The sequence below is a fragment of the Myotis daubentonii genome, chromosome 11 (assembly GCF_963259705.1).
Source record: "Myotis daubentonii chromosome 11, mMyoDau2.1, whole genome shotgun sequence".
NCBI lineage: Eukaryota > Metazoa > Chordata > Mammalia > Chiroptera > Vespertilionidae > Myotis > Myotis daubentonii.
The window spans coordinates 44,248,483-44,270,199 of record NC_081850.1 but is presented as its reverse complement, the minus strand read 5'-3'; the positions used below and the strand labels follow the sequence as shown (position 1 = coordinate 44,270,199).

At 42.0% G+C, this 21,717-nt stretch overlaps 1 protein-coding gene across 1 annotated transcript in view; it reads left to right on the top strand.

Moving 5' to 3' along the window:
• LOC132212019 (guanine nucleotide-binding protein G(q) subunit alpha) overlaps positions 1–21,717 on the top strand; it is a 260,920-nt gene that overhangs the window by 151,852 nt on the left and 87,351 nt on the right. The gene's annotated exons all lie outside the window — the stretch shown is intronic.

The following is a 21,717-nucleotide window of genomic DNA, read 5'->3' as shown; positions in this document are numbered from 1 at the left end:
TGTTTTTCTCGGTGGAAAAACCATAAAGTAGGAAGGTAACATGTAGTATGCGCTTCTAAAATTTTCTTCCTATTGGCATAGTTTGGTTAATAACAACCCTTACCCACTTTTGTCTTTTTCTAAAGTACCATCAACTTTTAGAGAAAAAGAAAGGGAAAATATAAGGCCTGTTAGAAAGTCTCTTCTCCACCTGTGCATGCTTGATGCCATATGCTAAAAGAACCACAGTTTTGAGAACCTCACTGCTGACTGCCAGGTTGTAAACTATTTAATTTTATTTTGTCTCCATTTCCCCACTGGTAAAATGGAGATGAAATCACCATCAAAGTGCTACTGAGGGGTTGATGTCAAGTTCTTTCAACTCTTCGTAGAAAATATTGTAAATTCAAGGCCAGAGATATTCAGATATTAAACCGTGAGGTTTCCTCATTAGATATGGAGATCCCTGAGCAGCCTGCAAAAGGTGCCATGTTTTGAAGGACAAAGGACAAGAGTAGGCGAAAGAGCACTGTGACAGGAGTCTTCCCATAGCCCCAGAGTTGAGCAGGGACGTTTCCTGGAGATGATATATGAATACCTGGAAAGAAGGTGTAAATTCACAGAGCAGTGAAGGGCTGGAAGAGCCAAATGCTTGAATCCTGCTGGGGGTAAACAGTGCGAGAGCTGGGAGCAGCTCACCCTGTTCAGTGGGCATGGGGCTCCCCAGGCCTGGCAGGGCAGAGGATTGAAAAACCATGGTTGCTGTGGTTTTCTGCACCTGCACAGCTCGCACAGTTCCACTCCATCCCCGCTGCTGGTCGCTCTGCCAAAGCACTGTGCCTCTGAGCTCGGCATCCAGGCAAAGGAGTCTCTGTCCTAAGTGGGTGAAATGGTCAGGTGGCCCAAGGGACACTGGGAATCCATTGGAAGGAGAGCAGGGAAGAATGGAGTGTTTCCTTCTCTGGGTTTACAAACATGAGCATCCTTCCAGCTGGAGGAGTGAACTCTGTCCAGTTACACGAAAGCATGGACCTCACCTGGCCACTTCGGTGCAGGCAAACCCGCCCTGCCTCCTTGGTGAAGTTCTGGCTCTCTCCCCTTTCTGGTCTCTCCACAAAGTGTGAACTCCTGACTCTGTGTCAGCAGGCAGTAGAGCCCCATGACAAATAATCTTCAGCAAAATCTCATTTTCCATATCCTATTGACTCTGGCACCTGCTCTGTTTACTTAAGCACTCAGCTGATAAGAACAGGAATCTTTGCTGATTTTTCACCCAGAGCTGGAAGAGAAAGCCAAAAAATAAACTAAACTAAAATAAAATAAAATAACCTTCCACCGAAACAATACATTGAAAGGGAGGTGCCAGCTCAGTTGGTGTGGGGGCATCGCATGAAGCTGGAAAATGGTGGAGTGTAGAGTAAGGGGATCTTTGTAGCCAGTGGAAGTAGGGCAGCAACAACTAAAGTAAGCAGAGCAAGCTTCCCACTACATCCTGCTGCCAGTGTTTGTAATAACCTCCAGGGTGGGATGGGACTGGGAAGGAATAACGAAGTTGGAGACTGATGGGGACCAGGCAGGGACACAGCTATTAAAGCAGAGGTCCATGCAAATGCTTGGAGATCAAAACAAAAAGCAGAACACTTAAAACAGTGATGCTGAGATTGGCCTGATGTTACTTACCTGATGTACTGAAGTACTGTTAGTGACCTCTGTATATATAGACTAGAATGACCTTAGCATAAGTCCTGTATACCCAGAATTCCCAGCTAATGGTACACACCAAGTACTTATTATTGAACATTTAAAATTTTGTGGTGGGGGAGGAGGCATGCCCTACACAATAGGCACCCTGTTTTGAGGGATTTTATTACAGAAACTTTTTGTTGATCATAGAGGAAAAAACAGGTCTTTTATCTGAAAACCTGGGTCTCTGAATCTTTGCCTCTCAGCTTGTAGGCAAGCCATTCAACTTTGCTGCTCTTTCCTCACTGTAGAAATGTCCTTGTTGCATGACATAAATATCTGCACATTAATAAACACAGGATTGCATGGCAAGAAGGGCTAGGGAATTACACACATCAGTGAAGGTCTGGGAAAGAGTAATATCTACTATTTTTTTCCGGGCAAATTTTATTGATGGTTGCACAGTACCAGGCACTTTATTTAGGAGCCGCAGAGGGGAGAGAAAAAAAGTGGTAGTGTCTCCCCAGGGCAACCCTAGAGCCTGAGACAGACAGGTGGCGATAGATGAACATTTGCTGTGCGAGTAAGGATACAGGACTGACTGCCCGCGATTGGCACAGGGAGGGTCAGGAAAGCCTTCAGAGACAAGGAGGCATTTGAGTTGGATCATGAAGGACAGGAAGCAGTTTTTAAGGATGGACAAGGGCACATAAGGCAAAGAGAACCTCAAGAGAGAAAGCCTGGTGGTGTGAATGGGCTTGCAGGGCTTGGGGAACTGAAAGGAAGTCCGCTTGCTAAGATGCAAGGTGCAGAGGAGGCCAGGGGATATTTGAAGCAGGTGGGAGATGTGCTTGCGTTTGAGTTCAGGAGGAATCATTTGATAGCAGCATGGCGAATGGATTTGAAAGAGAGCTTCCTGAATGGAGGAAGACGCGTTGAGAAGCTCTTGCTGTGGTCCAAATAGGAGAGAATGAGGTCCAGACTCAACACAAGTGGAGATGGAGAAGAGGCAAACAGTACAAGGGATGGGTAAGAAGTGGATTGAATAATAGATAAAGAAGAGGAAGACCAGCTTTGGCGGTTTGGGCCATGTTGGAATAGAAGGTGCCTGCGGACATCAGGTGGGGAGCCTAGCAGACATTTGGAAGTACTGACCTGGGACTCAGGTGAAAAGCCAAACTGGAAAAGGAAGGTGCTACTGGTATTATAGAAAAAGGAGAATGTAGTAGCAGGAAATCACAGAACACATTTTCATACAGAGTGGTAGTATTAGCAGATACAGAAAGGAAAACTGGTGAGCGAGGCCCTCAAAGGGCTCCTTGGATTTGACCATCTTGACCAGCACAGTGTCATTGGAGCATGGAAGGGAAGGTGAGTTACAGCAGGCTGCGAGCTGAGGGGCAGGAGCAGGTTGAAAAGCCAGTAGGCATAACCATTTTCATTCGATTTGGCTGGGAAAGGAAAAAAAGAACTGGCAGATAAGGTATCCAGGGGGTCAGAGTTAAACCAAGCTTTTCTTTTTAGACTCCATATGGCTGCTAACTGAACTCCCGACCCCACCCCAATATCAAGGCTTGTCTGTAGCTTTGGAGTTAGGGGTATGTACTCTATGAAGCATATCCAATCTTAGTAAAATACTGTTCCTTATTTCTAAAGAATTCTGTTTTTATTTTTAAACTTCTAAATTTGAAAACAAAACAACATAGGTCAAGTAATATAGTTTTCAGAGCTGAATGTGCTCATTTGGAGCTCAGTTTTTCTGCTTGAAGTACAAAAAACAACTTTCCAAACTTCTAGTCAGGAACACTACTATTTTGATGGGTAAACTGATCAACCTCAGTTGGTAACTTCTCTTTTTTTTTTTTCCTGTTGGTAAGAGCTTAAAAAATTCTAGAACAGATGCAGTTTTCTTGTGGCACACTGACAGTTTCATTCCAGATATCTCCCGAGAGGCATATAGCATTCATGGGAGTCCATCTTCATCCTTCTCACTTTCACACACTTCGGAAATCAGTGTGGCCACGCTCGCCATGCTGTGCCCACTCACTAACAGGAAGAAGGCTTGATCAGCGTTGAGCTGTAAGCACCTTCTAATTATCTTGATGAGTTCACTCATGTTGCCATGATCGGGTAGAAGAGACTTGGTTTTACCCAGGGCAGGAAGCTGCTTCTCATCCTTGTATCGTTCTTTTATCACCTGGATTTTGGTCCGATGCCGCTCTCAGAGAAGCCGGACATCTACTCTTGTTGGAAGGTGCGGCAAGGCAGATGGATCCCTCAACTTTAGGTGGTGGCGGATGCGACTGTGGCAACAGTGACTTCTCTTGTCAGTTCTATTTTTTAAATAGTTTTCGGATGCTTGTTTTGAGAGTTATGTTTTAATTCACCGATCCCTACAATGAGATGTTATGTTCCTTTCCGGAGAGCCCTTGGGAGTCATCAGTCATCCTCTTCTACAGTTAAATAAGCATTGCCCTTTGCTGTTGGCTCAAGTGGGGGGGGGAGGGGTAATGCTATCCTGTGACTCATGCGTTCTCATTCACAGCGTGTTGAGCAATGCACTTGGTATGAGGGCCTAATAAAGCCTGCTGAGGATGTTGTCACCACACTTGAATTTTCCTCAATGGGGCTGGTTCCTGTCACCACACATCCTTCTGCACACCACGCTTGGAGGCGCTTCTCAATGAAACACTAGTCCTTTTACCCTTTGTTATTACATCTAGAATAGTGTTCTCGAACATACCATTGCCTTTTGCTGCTGAATATTTGTCTTGGGTTTTGAGTTGGATTTTTAATGTTACTGGTGGTCTTTCCTCCCCGCTTCCCCCAGCATTGAAGTTCTTGGAAGGTTTCCATCCCTCCTGCCCTCATAGGCTGACTGCCTTAGGGGAGGCCAGAAGCCATCCCCAGTGCATCTTGTAATGCAGACATTGGCTCTGGTGAGAGGCCAGTGCCACAGCCCGCAGAAGGGCTCTCCGGATAGACTGCTCTGTGCTCCCAGCACACTAATTAATTGTCATCTCGGATGGCAATGAGACCAATTGTTCTTCCATCGCCCTGGCCAAGCTGACTCTGGAAGAGGTGTGGGTCTGCCAGCTCTGCAGTTGGCCAGGAATCTGTGTCCTAGCAGTCTGTCGGGGGAAACAAGCCAATCTGGGATTTGAGTTTTGATATGCTGCCTCAGAGATGCCAGCAATGGAGGTGCTTGTTAGGAGTGTTCTAATGCAATGACTCGTGGACCTGTGAGAGTGGTTGGAAGTCAGACACACGGGAGTGTGTGATTTGCTTGGAAAATGGAAGTGGCCCTAGTACAGTGGGCCTGTGGCCCTTTGCCATTTAGCGCTTCATTGAATTTACCATCTTTATTCTTTTATTGACTTTGAACTTAAATGAAGAGGAAGATGGTGATGTTACCATACAGGAAGGCGCTGTGGAAGACGTTTCTGGACATGTTGAAGAAAGTGAGGTGATTAAACTCTTGGCAGTGGCTTCACAATGGCCCTAAGCAGCAGGGGCAGGTGGGGCTGTTCTCATTGCTTCCGCTGGAGAAAGTAAAGCAGGAGATCACTTACCTGACTCGCCAGAAGCTCCACATGGCTGCTACTCAAATCCAGGAGATCCAGCTGACTATGTTGCCTGACACGTATAATGACATAGATTCAAAGGGCCAGACACTGAAATGGACAGACCTTCACCAAGGCCCAGGGCTGCTGCCAGCACATCATGTGCCTTTGTGCAAATGAACAAAATGAACAAGGGCATCCAGTCACAAAGAGGTGTCTTTTCCTGGCTGACAAGGCACACAGCTTGGCAAACAGAAGTGCCGGCAGGGTTTCAGGCCCCAGGTTGACCCCACTGCACTCACCTCTGCGTGAGGCACAGAACACACAACCAGGCGTGGAGGATCTTACGGGCATGTCTTGACAAAAGACTAGTTCCCACGCTTTGCAACCAGTTGAGCAAAACCTTTATCTCCCTGCTCACTTCATTCCCAACCTGAAAACAAAAGAGTTCATCCGTTACAGAACTGTAAGCGCCCCACCTAAATGGTGTTCTTTAGTAACTCCACTTTTTAAACCGTTTTTCTCCCTGCAAATTACACTGCCCACCCTTCCTCTCTGATATCTGCTGTAGCAAATGGTAAGGCCACAGTCTGCCCACAGGACGTGGTCTTCAAAGGAGTCATTTCCTCTCGCATCTCCTCCAGGCCAACTCCTGAGTGTTTTTCATGGCACTGGCAACAGGAAGGCACGTTGAATAGCAGCGCTGAAAAGGCACTTTGTTGTTTATGTTAATACTGCGGGTTTGTCTCTGCCTAATAATTAGTGTTTCCGGCTTTCTGAATTTATTTGCCAAAATATTTGCAGGACTTTCGTGAACAAATAAGGGATGGTTCTAGGCATAACTGACCACTGCCTTGCAGGCTGAGCAAACTCCTGGCAGTGTGAGTTTGAGGGATGGAGCTGCTGAGGGAAAGATTATCCTAGTAAAGGGAAGAGTCTGCTAAATCACTAGCTGGCAGGTTGGAGTGGTCCAGTGTGCCTTGCAGTCCAGGCTAGGTCATTGCCGAGGAGTGGTGCTGGGGTTGTAGTGGCAAAAGACTGGTCCAGATTCCATCTAAGTGCCCGAGCCTCCATTTCCGCATCTACAGCATGCGATAATACTATTTGCCTAGCATAGTAAGCAAAATTGTGGTTGTGGGGCACACACACACAAAAAAATGTGTGCAAAGTGTTTTGCTAACTCTGCAGCATTCTAGAAATGTTATTCTATTACAGTGGTTCTCAACCTTCCTAATGCCGCGACCCTTTAATACAGTTCCTCATGTTGTGGTGACCCCCAATTTCATTGTTACAAATTGAACATAATTAAAGCATAGTGATTAATCACAAAAACAATATGTAACTTATATGTGTGTTTTCCGATGGTCTTAGGCGACCCCTGTGAAAGGGTCGTTCGACCCCCAAAGGGGTCGCGACCCACAGGTTGAGAACCGCTGTTCTATTAGGTAAGCTTTAAGGATGCTGCTGTCCACAGGAGGATTAATCAAGGAGAGCGCCTTGTTACGATATTTAGGTTAAAAAGGGGGCTATGTGCTTTACTCTGTTGCATTTTCTCATATAAAGGAGAACATAAGATGATAAATAGTACAATAATCTCTCTGCTCTCTAGATGACTTAACCTGCTAATTGGTTCTCTGCCTGCCTCCCGCTTTGAAGAGGTCTTTTCGGCCTCCCCAGGGTCGTCCAGGCCTCCTCAGAAGAGGCAGCTGCTTCTCGGCTTCACGTAGCTCTTGCTTTGTGGAATTGCAGGTCCTGACTTGCCACATACCTACTGATTTTTCAAAAGAAGGCAGAAATTAGGACTTTCATGTGAAACTTCCCCATTTTTAATATTGGAAGCTATTTCAGTGTTTTTGAATAATATTTAACACATTAACAGAATGTGGCCAAAGCACATTTTTAACCTGCATTTTGTGAACTGCTGGTGTGTGACCCTCCCTAGGTCTTTGTGCGCATTGTGATGGGGCCTGATTCCCTCAGGAATAACACACACCAGGGGAATGCTCAGCTCGAGCATCCACCTCCTTTCCTGCCTTCACCCATCCATAGTGTCCCTGAGCCATGTTTCTTTTTGATCTGCTGTAATGTGGCTCCCACGCCAGGCAAGCAGGTCTTTCTTTCCTCGACAGTGACATTCTTCTAGGACCTTCTTGTCTACGCCAGTCCAGGCCCTTCTGCTCTTGGGTTTTTCGGTGCTAGACCTTCCATGATACTGCTCTTTCTTCCATTTTTCATGCATTCCAGATTATGTATCCCTTATGGAAGTTCATAGGGAGCATCTTTACTTCTCGGGGTGTTTCTGGACGAGAGATGGTTGAGAGACCGTTGGGGAAGGACTTACTTATACAGAGGTGGATACAAGCCTTGCAGTTACGTGGTGAACTTGATAGACTTATGTTCTATCATGTGAGAACATAACCCTGCTCAAATGAAACTGCTTTTTAAAATAATGTCCACAAAGGAACATGATAGATTTTCTAATGTTTCCTATAATTTCCAATTTAACCTACATCTTCTTATAAGCTAGATGGATTACAAGGGATTCTCATGATTCTGTCTTAAGTTTATAATGAAATAATACACTAAAGGCATTTACCACCAGAGAATTTTGTTTAAAAATTGTTAAAAAAGGAAGGCCCAGTTCCAAGTTAGGCATAACTGCTTCTGACACTTGCCACTGGCTTATTAAAAGAAGCAAACAGTAGACATAACCTGGGGAAAGTGAAATGCATATTAGCTTTTCTGACAAGAACTGGAACCAAGAACGAATGCAAAAGTGGATTGTTTTTAAATCGTAAGTTCTTTGAGTTATATTCCCAACCAGTCACAGTCTTAAAATGCTAAAAAATAATTTCATGTTAACGCAGCACTTTGCAGTTTAGCAACACATTCATACATACTATCTCACATAATCCCCACAGTTTCATGATGAGCTAGGTAAAATAGTTTTTTTTAAAGGTTCCTAATTTTATTTTATAGATTAAAAATAGACAGATTCATAGATGTTAAATTACTTGCCCAAGGGCACGTGTAGAGCCTTTGGTATATTGAGACTCAAATTCTCAGTTTCCATTTTTATTTCTTCTGACAATTTATGATTTTCTAAATATTAGGGATTCATTCTATACTTGGCACCTGGTTGAAGCCTGAAATTTTCCATTTTCCCCTTAGAATTTCTTCTGATAGTTTATTTTATTCCTATGCTTTTGTCTCTGCTTAAAACACTTATGTCCTTGGGAGAAATAACAAATAATATAAATATCCATTCAAACAGTTGAATGGATCCTTTTCCCCCTATACTTTATTTTAATGGGTGGGGTGGTTAAGGAAGAGGATGAGGAACTATTTTACTGTCTCTTCCAGTTTGCCTTGGTCTTGTCCTCTTGCCCAAGTGTGGAGGGGTTCTTTTCATTGTTTCTGCCAGGGAAAGGCTTATGGGGTTCATTTGTACACCACAATCTTCTATCGTGGTAACCTGAGGTTGATATTACCTTTCATACCTCAGGCACTGCTGTAATAGAAATTGTGATTCGTGTGATGGATATCATTGCACTGAAGTGACACATAGAATTCTATGAGCCTTGCAGAAGTTGTATATACTCATCAGAGTATCCCAGGCATCCCAAAGCCAGCTCAGCCTCCTTGGGCTGCACACCTGGAGGTCTCCAGGGCAGCAGAGAGGCTGTCATGCCAACACGGAGAGAATCCTAAGGGTCCGGAGTCAGCAGCATGTGGTAACCAGGCGAATGTCTCAGTGTCTCAGCATCCCCAGCCTTGAAAAGCATGCTAAAAGCACGATGATGCGCATCTTTCAACTTTTCTGTCTCTCACTTTTCTGTCTCTCCGGGCAGTCTCCAAAAAACATCCCCAAAAAGTCTCCAAAATAGAAATCAGAATTAAGGAAAACCTCTTTTCTCCAAAACAAGGTTGTTTTCCATCGCCAAGTATTAAGCAGGTTTCTTCCTACATTCCACCCAATAGCATGTCTAAACTGGTTTTGATGAAAACTGGGTCCATTTTATTAGCTGAGGAATGCTGTTTGCTGTGTCTGTGCCCTCCTGCACACATAGTCCTGTCAGGATTGATCAGGCTGTGTGGAGTGAATCCATTGGTGATGCTAATCCAGCTCTCCTCACCACGGTCAGCATTGGAGTCTGGGTTGCAGCTCCCATCCAGTTCATGTTAGGAGATGCTGCCATCCCTCCCTAAGAACAGTTGAAGTCTGCGGGCAGCCAGGGAAGGGCTGGGGCGGGCTGCAGCTCCCTGGTTAAATGTGATGACATCTGTCAAGGGGCAGGGGGAGGAGATGATCAAGGGGTTAAACTTCGTATCATTTCTTGTGTCATAGAAGTGCCCCTGAGGAGGGATTTAATTTATTGAAAATGAAACTCCCAAGTCAAGTAGTCCTTAAGTGATTTCTAAGCTATCCACCTGCAGATAAAAGGCTAGTCTCATTTTTAATGATTTTGCATATATTATGCAGAGCTTTCTGAATAACTGAACTGAAGCCATGGTTTTGGGCAACAAAGGGCATTCCCAACTTTAACACACAGGATAGAATTTTTTACCTCACCAAGAAGCCACTGTGCATCCCTGCTAAGCAGTTACCTCTGACTCAGTTTCTCCTTGTTTTTTGAAAGTAAAATCCAAGGTTAAGGATGGTGCCTTGTCAGAGTTATTCATGTAATGTAATGAAGGTGATCTCAGAGGATTTTTACCAATGCCAAACTGTCTTTTAAAAACATTGCCATAATTTACATATGGCTCATTTCACTGAATTTTATTTATGAATATATTACTTATTAGTAATTGATATAACCATTGATAAGTCTAAAACAAATAATAAATAATCATTATTGTAGATTCCTTTTAAATAAAAATTCTAGAATGCAACTTAGATTAAGGAGGGAAAAGGAACATTGGAATAAAACATAATGCCTGCTCTGAGAAATATACCTCAAAGGAACATTTGTACCAAATTGTGGTGATTTTGCCCAATTTATTGTGAAAATTGCAGAATGGTGATTGTCCCATTGCCAATCAGGTCTCTGTGGCCATGCTGTTTTAAATATATGCTGAAAGCTTTGGGCTTTTTTTCCCTCCCATTTGCCCTTGTAGGAAATGTCAATGCAAAATTTGACTTTACTGTGAGATGCTGGATTTATTTTTTATTTAAATGCTTCCAACATCTATCTTTAATGCCACTCTATCACCACAAAGCAGTTAAGAAACGTTCACTAATATATGTGTTATGTGTAGAGAAATGTTTTTCTTTTATAGGTCATCATAAACCCCCATGGGGAGGGGGTCAGAAAATATTTTTGAAAATTCTTTGAATGTGTGTGTGTGTCTGTGCTTCAATCCATTTCAGTCGGGCTGAGCTTTTTGAAAGCATGAATGCATGAGGCATGATGTCTGGGGGTGCACGAGTAACAGGATGGGATCAGCAGCCACTGCAGGGGCAGTGATAGACTGCCAATGACGTCTCTCACCAGAGGACAGCCCGTGCGCCTTCACAGTGCTGGGAAGTGGCCATGCCTGACTTGCTCTCCCCGCCTGCTACCTCTGCCCCCCCCCCCCCTCCACTGTTGTCCCTCAAGAGAAAGGGAGAGTATGAAATGTGACCTTGGGCTCAAAGAGAAAGGAACTGCTCTTGCCAACTCAAGGCTTATGAGCCGATTATCTCCCTCCCACTCCTCCCCAAGACTGGCACATTGACATGACCTAGACTCTAACATTAATAATGAATGCTCATCATTCACCTATTCACCGCTTTCTTCTAAAATTTTTGATTCAGACATATAAGGCTTACGTAACGTGTAAGTTATAAAACGTAATGAAATGCACACATCTGCACTAAACACCCCACCCAAGAATGAGAACAGAGGTAATAGCTTGCACCTAACTATATGCTAATCCATTCATGTTTTTTAAAGAGGAGGATATGTTTGATTTAGAAATACATGAATTCTTTCATATCACCAGACCACGTATTTTTTAAAAAAATCATTATTCAATCAACCATTTACTGAGTGAAGTACGCATCCAAAAGGGTAGAGGAAGAAATGTAACATTTTCTTTTAAAAAATAAAACATGTGCTTCTTGAGCATTTGCAGAGAAAAATGTCCAGGTTCCCAGACGGGAAAATGAATTAAAGATGAATCACAAGTCATCTGGGAAGGCTCTGCTCTCCAGTTGCTGGCAAAGAAAATAAAACAGTCAAAAGTTGAACTTGGCCCTCTCAGAAATCTCAGCAGTGTTAAAAAACACAGCTTTCTGTCATCATTAACTGGGTATAGGAATGCTAAAGTATTGGGGAAGGTATCTTTTGGTTAATGTTCTAATTAAATGCATAGTTTAAATACATGTGAATTTTCAGCTTTCTTAGTCTTATTAGAAAGGTGAGACTAACATTCAAGTTTGTAAATATCAGTATGAATGACATGAAAGTCAAATGTTGCCACCTCCACATCTAATCAGATGCTTCCTCCAAGTAAAGTAGAGCCAACCCTCAATATTGAAACTGCACCTCCCTGCCCTCCTGGTTCTTGTCATTCGTGGAATCTCATTTAGGTTGTGGCACAAGTGACATTTTGGGCCAGGCCACAGCTTATGAGTGCCCTGCTGTCCCTGGCAGCCCCATGATGGTTTCAGTAACTTCATGGCTGCACATGCTAGAAAGTGAGATGTGCTCTTTTTGTGGAAACCTGTATTTAAAATAAAATCTAGTGAGGAGACCCTAAGCAGAGTAGGGTCAGTGTATGAAGGCTGCAATTTGGAAGTGTCAAGTTATGGTTCTTGTTTTTCATATATATTTAAATTTAAATTCTTTATTGTTTAAAGTACCACCCCCACCCCCCAGCACATGCCCTCATCCCCATCTGTGTCCATTGGTTATGCTCATATGCATGCATATAAGTCCTTTGGTTGATCTCTTACCCCCCACCCCCTGTCATCCCTCATAGGTTGGACAGTCTTTTCAATGCTTCTATGACTCTAATTCTATTTTTGTTCAGCAGTTTATGTTGTTCATTATAGTCCATAAATGAGTGAGATCATGTGGTATTTACCTTTCTCTGACTGGTTTATTTCGCTTAGCATAATGCTCTCCAGGTCCATCCATGCTGTTGCAAATGGTTAGAATTCCTTCTTTTTCACAGCAGTGTAGTAGTTCATTGTGTAGATGTACCACAGTTTTCTAATCCACTCATCTGCTGATAGGCACTTAGGCTGTTTCCAAATCTTAGCTATTGTAAATTGTGCTGCTATGAACATAGGGTGCATATGTCCTTTCTGATTGGTGTTTCTCTTTTCTTGGAATATATTCCTAGAAGTGGGATTACTGGGTTAGATGGAAGTTCCATTTTTAATTTTTTTAGGAAACGCCATACTGTTTTCCACAGTGGCTGCAGCAGTCTGCATTCCCACCCGCAGTGTAAGAGGGCTCCCTTTTCTCCACATCCTTACCAGCACTTGTCCTTTGTTGATTTGTTGATGGTAGCCATTCTGACAGGTGTGAGATGGTACCTCATTGTCGTTTTGATTTGCATCTCTCAGATGATTAGTGACTTTGAGCATGTTTTCATATGTCTCTTGGCCTTCTTTATGTCTTCTTTTGAAAAGTGTCTATTAGATCCTTTGCCCATTTTTTGATTGGATTTTTATCTTCTTTTTGTTAAGTTGTATGAGTTCCCTGTAAATTTTGGAGATTAAATCCTTATCAAAGATAACATTGGCAAATATGTTTTCCCATGCAGTGGTCTTTTTGTTGTTTTGTTGATGGTTTCTTTTACTGTGCAGAAGTTTTTTATTTTGATATAGTCCCATTTGTTTATTTTCTCTTTAGTTTCCATTGCCGTGGGAGCTGTATCAGTAAAGATATTGCTATGACAAATGCCTGCTATGGCTTTTCTTTTTCTGACATGCTCAGCCAGGACTTCGGGTAGCTTGTAAATTAATCACTTCTGGATAATGCTGAAGGGAATAATGATTTATGGGGAGCAGATTTCAGTCCATTCAGAAACCATTTTCTAAATCTTTCTTTAGTTATCTTAGTCGCAAATAAATGAATGGAAGATTGTCTGAAATAAAGCAATGTTTGACTGGCCATCTCATTTTACTGTAAAAATTAATACTATCATGAGGCCTTACGGTCTTGGTCAATTAAGTTTGACTCCCAGTTTGGGTTAATACATGGTCCAGAAAGACCTTTGTTTATTTACCTGCTACAACAGTTCTGTTCAGAGGAGGCCTGGGGTGGGAGAGAGACAGAGCCTGACAACCAAAAATGGAAGTTCTAGAGCAACAAAGGAAGGAGAAAGGCAGTCTCCAACCCAGCCATTATGGACCCATCATTGTAAAGAGAGCGCCAGTTAAAGTCAGCCCACACCTCTCTTAGAGACAGCTCTCAGAAATTAAAGCGTTCTTTTGCAAAAGGATTTTATTGCTCTTTGGGGTCACAAGTTCTGTCTATACATCATCTTCTCTTCAGAATTTCCATTAAAAATCTTAGCTACACCCCAGTAAAAATTATGAGGGTTCTATTTGAATGTAAACATTTACTTATATAATATTCATGAGTGATGCTGTTCTTTGTAGGAAAATTAGAAAATGCTGGTAAAGATCAATTAAAAAATTAAAATCAGTATCCCACTGGGTATAATTGCCCTTAATATTCTGTTCTATTTCTTTTGGCAATTTTATGCATGTGGATTTTTAAAATAAAAATGGTGTTTTACTATGTTACAATCTACCTTTTAGTTCCAATATTATATTTTTAGCATCTTTTCATGTCAAGTAATATATTTAAAGGTAATTCTGAGGCATTTTTAAGATAATGGCTTTATTCCTTTTTGGGGGAAAAAATACTTTTTTTAAAGCTAGTCATGGAGAGACCACATTAGTCACTCAGTATCCTACCCCTGAGAAACAGCTGTTGTCGGTATTTGCTGAATATCAAATGCATAGCGAGAACGACTGGTTAACATGTCTTTCTATATAAATTTTATATATACTTATTTAACTTAATTTTACTTGAACTAAGAAGCAGTAGAAAAAAATTAAGGAGACACTGAGAAAAAGTCGCTGAATTTTAGGTAAACATTTTTAGGTAAACATTTCTTCACAAAGGAAACTAGTTCCTCCTACAACTAAAAATGGAATATTATAAAACAACATCAGAATTTTGAAATCATTAGAGTCAGCTCTCAGAAATTAAAGCCGTTTAAAATGCTACATTGAATGCAGGCCTCATCTATTTTCTCATTGCTGTGGAAGATAGGAAATCAGAAACCATTACAGCGTAAAGATGAATAGTAATAGTCACAATGAATGATAGTACAATGGTTCTGTAAATATAATTTCCACAATTATTTTTAGTTGTAGGCTTAATAGATGCAGGATTTACTGCCTGTTCTAAGTTGACAGAATTTAAACAGATTGTTGTTTTGTTTTTATTATTCGAAGAACCATCAAAGAGTACTGTGAAAGTTGTATTCCTGTCCCTGGTCTAGGTTTCTAAGTATTACGTTTCCTCTCCTCACTAGTCACTTCTAGTCTGAAGAGTGTGTTAACATATTGCTGAATTTTTATTTTTATTTTTTTTGGTGGTTTGACAACTGAAAAAAGAATTATATCACCCAGTAATGTGTTATTTTGCTAACCTGAAGCGGAGAACTCAAATAACCAGTATCATGACAGAACTTGCCCATGTAATGCTCTTAAAACTCAGTCAGATCAAGGCCCTGAAAGATCTTCCCTATTCCCATTTCCCCAGTCAGGGTAAAGAGAAAGCAGATTGGAGGTGGGTTTTTGTTCATTCCAGAGACTGTTCTTACTACCAGATGTCACAGTCACTACATTTCCAGTACCTGTGAGGTCTTCAAGGCAGCTCCCTGTCCTGCTGGCAGGAATCAGATGCCTCAGGTCATTTTAAACGAAAGTGGGCCAGGCTTTATTCTCAGAGTAAGAATTTTTGTAATTCTTTCTAAAACCAACCAGAGTTGCAGAATATGGTGCATTAAATTTGGCTAATGATGTAGATCTCTATAGTGTTCTATAAAAAAAAAAAAAGGTGGTGTCATAGTGTATTTAAAAATTATTTGCCAAAAGCCATGGACTCTCAACTTTAGTTAGCCTAAAGGCATAAAATCAGATCTGCTGAAAATCACTAACCTTAAACAAATAAGCCAAAAAGCAGTATACCACGTTTATTTAACAGTTCATAAATGTGTGCTATAAATAATCCCTCAATAGCCAGTGTTTCCCGAAAATGGTTGTAAATTACAGGGGAGCAAAATGAGGAAGTGGGAAATACTGAGTTCCGTCCATCACAGCTCACCTGCTCTGCATCTAAGGGCTAAGACAAAAATCTCAAACTGCCCTCACTCGTTCAGCAGGTACAAATGCATAGTTGTGGTGAGACACTAAGTGATTATGTGCAACTATTATTACGTATTTTCTCTTTTAACACCAAGAGATTTTTGACACTCAATTTCGAAATGATAGTATTTATTGGTACCTAAGTTCTGAATGCGTTATTACATATTTTAAAATGTTTTTCTGTGTTGAAAAAAAACACACAAAAAAAACCCTCAACACCATTTTCCATGTGGTTTTAATTTTATCAGACTGTAGGAATTTTGGAAACTCTCTTGCCTAGATGTTGGAAGAAAATGTTTTTTCTACAGCAGCCAAGTCTTTCATACTTTAACTGTTGGATCAGCTTCTCCTTATGTAGAGCCTTTTCTACAAAAGAAAGAGTGGCAATTGTATGAGCTACATAAAACATTTCCAATCTGCCTTATTGAGCAAATTGCCCGCTTAGTAATAGAATGCAGGATTAAAAATAAGTGTGTGTCTGACCAGACTTACTGCCTAAAGAGGACATGGAGCTTATGGCTTCCTTGATCACCAAAGCCACTGTGATATCATATGAGAGATATCCTCAGAAAAGCTTCCCAATTCCCAGTTTTTCTTCAAAATAGCTGAGCATCTGAGGAACTTAAGTAAAGTAAGTTAATAAAACTGAGCATCTGCCTGGCTGCTTTGGCTCAGTGGATAGAGCGTCAGCCTGTGGACTGGAGGGTCCCAGGTTCGATTCCCGTCAAGGGCGCCCGTGCCGGGGTTGCAGGCGTAATCCCCGGTGTTGGGTGTGCAGGAGGCAGCCGATCGATGAATCTCTCGCATCGTTGATGTTTCCATCTCTCACTCCCTCTCCCATCCTCTCTGAGATCAATAAAAATATATGTTAAAAAAACACAATACCTGAGCGTCTGAGGAACTAAGTAATAAATAAGTTAATATAAGGATATATACCCGTCTTTTCAAGGATGGTTTCATGTCACCACATGGCCAAGTGCAGAGTTATGAACCAGATGACTCTGGGGAGCAATGAGAAGTTTTTACCACACCCCTGGAATTGCGTGTCATTAACCTTAAGCGGCTGGATACAAACCCACTAGTTGTTTACCTCTGATCCAAACAGGTACCTGAAACATAGAAATTCAGGACCAACTAAGGGAGCCATAGGGAATTGACATATGCTACTGCCCCTCAGGGAAAGTCTAGTTAGGGAGATGATATTTAAAAATACAAAATAAAGCAGGAACAGCACATGCAGTATATAATTAGCTGTTTAATTGTGTAACGCGTGCCATAAATACTACTTGGAGGCAAAGGAGAGATATCTATGAGCTGGTATAGTTGGCGCCTTTCCTGCAGGCCTGCCCTTATCTGAGCGCCTTCGTGTGAAATGCAGAAGGTGTTCCTGTGTGTGGACAGCCTGTGCCTGGCCTGCAGCACGCGGTGGGGCTTCGTTCCCACTGCCCCCTTGGCTTAGGGCCTTGTATAGTGCATAACACAAGGCGACTGTGCTCACACTTAGCTTCCTCTTTTGGCGCATCACAGATCTAAGCGTGAGGAAGGACATCTGAAGAGCTCCTACAGAGATCTGCATATTTCCTCATGCACATTTGGGGGGATACCTCTTAATTGCAACCTGCTTTGTCTGCATTCTCTCCAGATGCCTTCCTTTTATTATTTGTCTTCATAATTGTCTCACTCACCATTTGCATCTTTGCATCTTTTAAAGTGTCCATCAGAGTGCTGTGCACCAAATAGGTGCTGAGATATTAAATAGAATAAATATTTCACACATACCCTGTAAATGATGGGAGGAATAATGTTAAAGGTAAAGTAGTCTTGAAGGAGTGGGAAATAAGCATTCCGTTAACCTGAATAAAAAGGGGGACAGGTGATACCTGTTATCACAGACTTTGGTGCTCCCAAGATCATGTTTTGGGGGTTTGCTAGGTGTTTTTCTAAATTTTAATATTAACGTAATGGGTGCTGTGGTTATTCACCTACCCAGATAACGTTATGTTACCATGTACTGGGCCTCCAGGCATCTCCTGCCAGATCTCTTCCTGGTGCACCATATCCATTTCTTCCCACCCCTGGTGCTGTACCACGGTGTAGGATACACATACAGCTCTGCAGATCTGGATCTCCAGTCGGTATCGTAGCTTTCAACCCAAATAATGTTGTGAATAAACTGCAGTAAGAGCTTTGTTACTGGACTCTGGGTTTCAGGAAAAACCAGAGTCCTGATAGGTGGAACCTAGTGTAGATATACTGTGTCCCTTTTCCAGCTCCTCTCCATTATGAATCAGCAAGCGGGCAGAAAAGACAACGCCAATAAAATGAGCAGCACAGTTGCATGTGATGGAGACTGCACAAGAGAACATTAAGAAGCAGGAGAAATTTGTGCCCCAGATTGAAAAATAGGAAAGCAGCAAAAGAGGGGGCACAAAGGTGCTCTAAATGCTGCCTGGGGTGTCGGATGGGTTTAAATCTCTTCAAAGGATGTCTTTGACCTACATGTGCTATCTCCTCAGTTATGCAGAGCAGAGGCACCTCAGGTGAGAGAAGCACGTGATCTGGAGCCTGTGGGGAGTTCTCCTGCTGGTTAATGCATTCTGAGAGCAGGCCGAGGAGGGCCATTGCATACAACTAGTTTAGGCCACAGGAGACCCTGGCACTGTAAGGGAACCCAAGGGGAGTTGTATGCATACATAAAAATGTTCATGAATACTTATTGCCTGTAGTTTCTCCATTTCCTTAAAGATTTGCTTTTCAGGATAATATTTCACAAAAGCGGAAACTGTGTTTCCGTGATCTGAGATGTAATCTCTATGTAACAGTTTCCATTATATCACAGGGGCATTTTTATATGCACAGTAATATTAAGATCAGGATATTTAGTGATTCCAGCAACTAAACCAAATATTAATACATGGAGTGTGAAACAGATAATTCTAACAGATTGAGAGTGGGTGTCTTCTGGGGCTCAGAACACTGTCGCATAGTTTTCCACTGTACTATATTTAACAGAGACTTTTTATTATGCAATGATACTAATTAATAATTTTTCCACTTCCTAGTGGCTGACCATTGTAGATATTATATCAGCACAACTTATTGTCAGCTGTAAGAATGGTGATTTGATGTTGAATTAGTGGAAGTGGATCCTATTGCCACACTACTGAGATCGTATAGTTTTTTCACCAAAAAATAACTGGCTGTTGTCAACAGTATTTATTGAGCGCCCACCATACAAAACCATAATATGAGACACTGGGACAATGAAAATAAGAGGCACAGTTTCTCCCCAGGCTCATGGAACTGGTGAAATGTATGTATACCTGCCTGCTGACGCAGTTATGCTTGATCACTAAACCAGTCTTTAGCAGATTCCAGAAGTTTCTTCATGGCTCACTCTATAGGACAGAATTCCTAATTTTTCCTTACCTCCCTCTGGTATACTCCCAACCCAACAGGTAACCAGGGTCTATCATCTCCAGTGCAAACGCCCTCTCTCATTTCAGATCTCTGATTTTGGGATGACTGACTAAATACTCCTTGTATTGATCATGTACCCCATCGATAAAAATTATTTTGGTTTTTATTGAAATTATGCTTAACAAAATTTTGAGTCCTTTGTAATGTAAAACATTTTAATGTTGTTGTTTCTAATTTGATTAATTCTTTGTGGCAATGATTCAGCGGTCTGGTTATAAGTTCAGTTTGATTTAGTACGCATTTTTATTGCCTCATAAATTAAAGGGTATCACACAAGATATATAGTTGTAAATGGAAGGACCTGTCCCATTGGCTGTACCTACTAAATCATAGTGCTTATTTCCAGTCCCATTCATCAGTTATGCAAAGGTTTTTAACTGAAATTTTGCTAGTAAATTTCCATCTTCACTGATATCCCCACCAGCTCTTCTTTCAAACTAGTTGAAAGGTGTTACATTATTCATCTTTAATGAGTGGGTTAAAAACCCACTGTAAGTCTTTCTTGAAAAGATTTCCCCCGACATTTTTAAAGTTTATACACGTGATAGCTTTCTTCTTCCTAGTGTCACACCTTACATTGGTTTTGACAGCCAAACCACACCACAATGGCAACATTTCCAAATACCCATTTTCAAAATGCTCTTTTCACAGCATAAGTTCCCTAGTGATTTCTCTCTCTGGCCTCGACAAGATCGATTAAATGTGTTTATGTTTTTAAAAATATCTCCACCCCCTTGTCATGGCAAAAATTAAAAAAGGTCAGTATATTTGAAACACTTGTCATTTTGAAAAAGAAAAACACACAGTTCTTGTAAGTGGTTTGCCATCACATCATTAGGAACCCTCTCATGGCTCACAGTGTTTCCCTGACTCTTCCCCTTCTCATTCTACACTGTTGTCAGGATTCTACTCTTTCCGATAAGAGCATCTGAGAATTACCAACTGGGGACACATAATGGAGCTGTGTAGCCACACACTGAGAGGAATGGAGAAAGGATTTCTCAGGAGCCCTGCCTTTCCCTCAGGACTCCCGGACACCACCCAGGGCCGTCAGATGCATGAGGGTGTCGTCGTTTTCCCGCCCATTAAATACAGTTAAAACGTATTATCTTTCTCCTTTTCAGGTTAAACACAGAAGTTTTGACAGGTTGTTTTGCACCCTGTGGGTGGGTTATGTGTCCCCTACCCTGGAGACCACAGGTGTCCACCATTGCTCTCAACTGTGGCTGTACATGAGACCACCAAGGGAGCATGAGCACCGTGGGCCACTTCCCAGACCAATTAAATCAGTATCTCCAAGGTTGGGACCCAGACAGGAGAGCTTTTTAAAGTCCCCCAGGTGATTATAATGTTCATCCAAGTATGGACATGACACCGGGTACCACTAATACACCTTACTACTTAGTAGAGCAGTGGTTCTCAACCTTGGCTGCACATTAGAATCACCTGGGAATCTTTTTAAAATCCTGATTTCTGGGCTTCATCCTCCGGAAATTCTGTTTCTGTGTTATGGGGTGGGGCCACAACATTAGTAACAAAGAAACAGAATTTCCGGAGGATGAGGCCCAGAAATCAGGATTTTAAAAAGATTCCCAGGTGATTCTAATGTGCAGCCAAGGTTGAGAACCACTGTAGTAGAGGGTTACATCCGCCCTCCCCACTGTTTGCTGCATCATCCTCTTGGGCTCTCAAGTTACTGGCCTGCCTGAGATGCAGCTGTGTTCAGAGGGGCCATGGGCTCCTGGACAGGACCATGATTGCTATAGCAGGCCACAGGGAATTTTATTGTGAACAAAAGCACTTTTCCTCATCGACAGAACCAAGATAAAAGTTAAGTCTGTTCTTGGACTTGATGTTTTAGTTATTGAGCAAAGCAGGAAACATAGCAAGGTTTGGGCTTCTCATTGCAAGATAATCTAATGCTGTTGTGGAGAAGGCAAGGAGTTAAAAAATGTTGAATTAGAGGTATGGGGAGAAGCGAAATAAAAAAGATACATTATCAATAGTGTGGTAGGAATTTCAATTTTCATTTTATTGTGAGCTCTGTAAGCAGTTCTGTGCCATCAGATGAGAATAATAACGTTTGAATAAAATTAACATATTTATGATTCAAAGATATTACATATAGGCTGAGTTGCTATTCAGTTCTTACCCATTTTTAATACGGTACCAGTGCTAAAAATTTTAAATTACAATATTTTAAAGCCACTGCCTCAAGTTCCTTGAGTGACCCCAGCATCCCTGCTTCTACCCTGGGACACTCCTGGCTTCTGTGTGGCCCAGCAGCCAAAAGGTTCCTGTGAGGCGTGGCAGGGCAAGTCCAGAGCCTGCTCTGCGCTGTTTGGCCAGTGCCCATGCATACCTCTGGTTAAATACTTTAATTTCACCCTACCAATATTTGAGTGTGTAATTATTAGAGCAAGGCATCACAGGCATTCTCTAAAACAATAACTCAGTTACAGAGGTCAACGCTTAACTAGTAAAGGCTAGGAGACTAGTCCAAGATCGTACCAGCGGCCCCGCCAGGCCTCCCAACTTCCTGGACTGCTTCCTCTGTCCAGTGCTGGCCGTTCCTCCTTCTTATCCACCGTCTGGTTAGATCCCATTTCTGGAGAAATATATTAGAAAGTA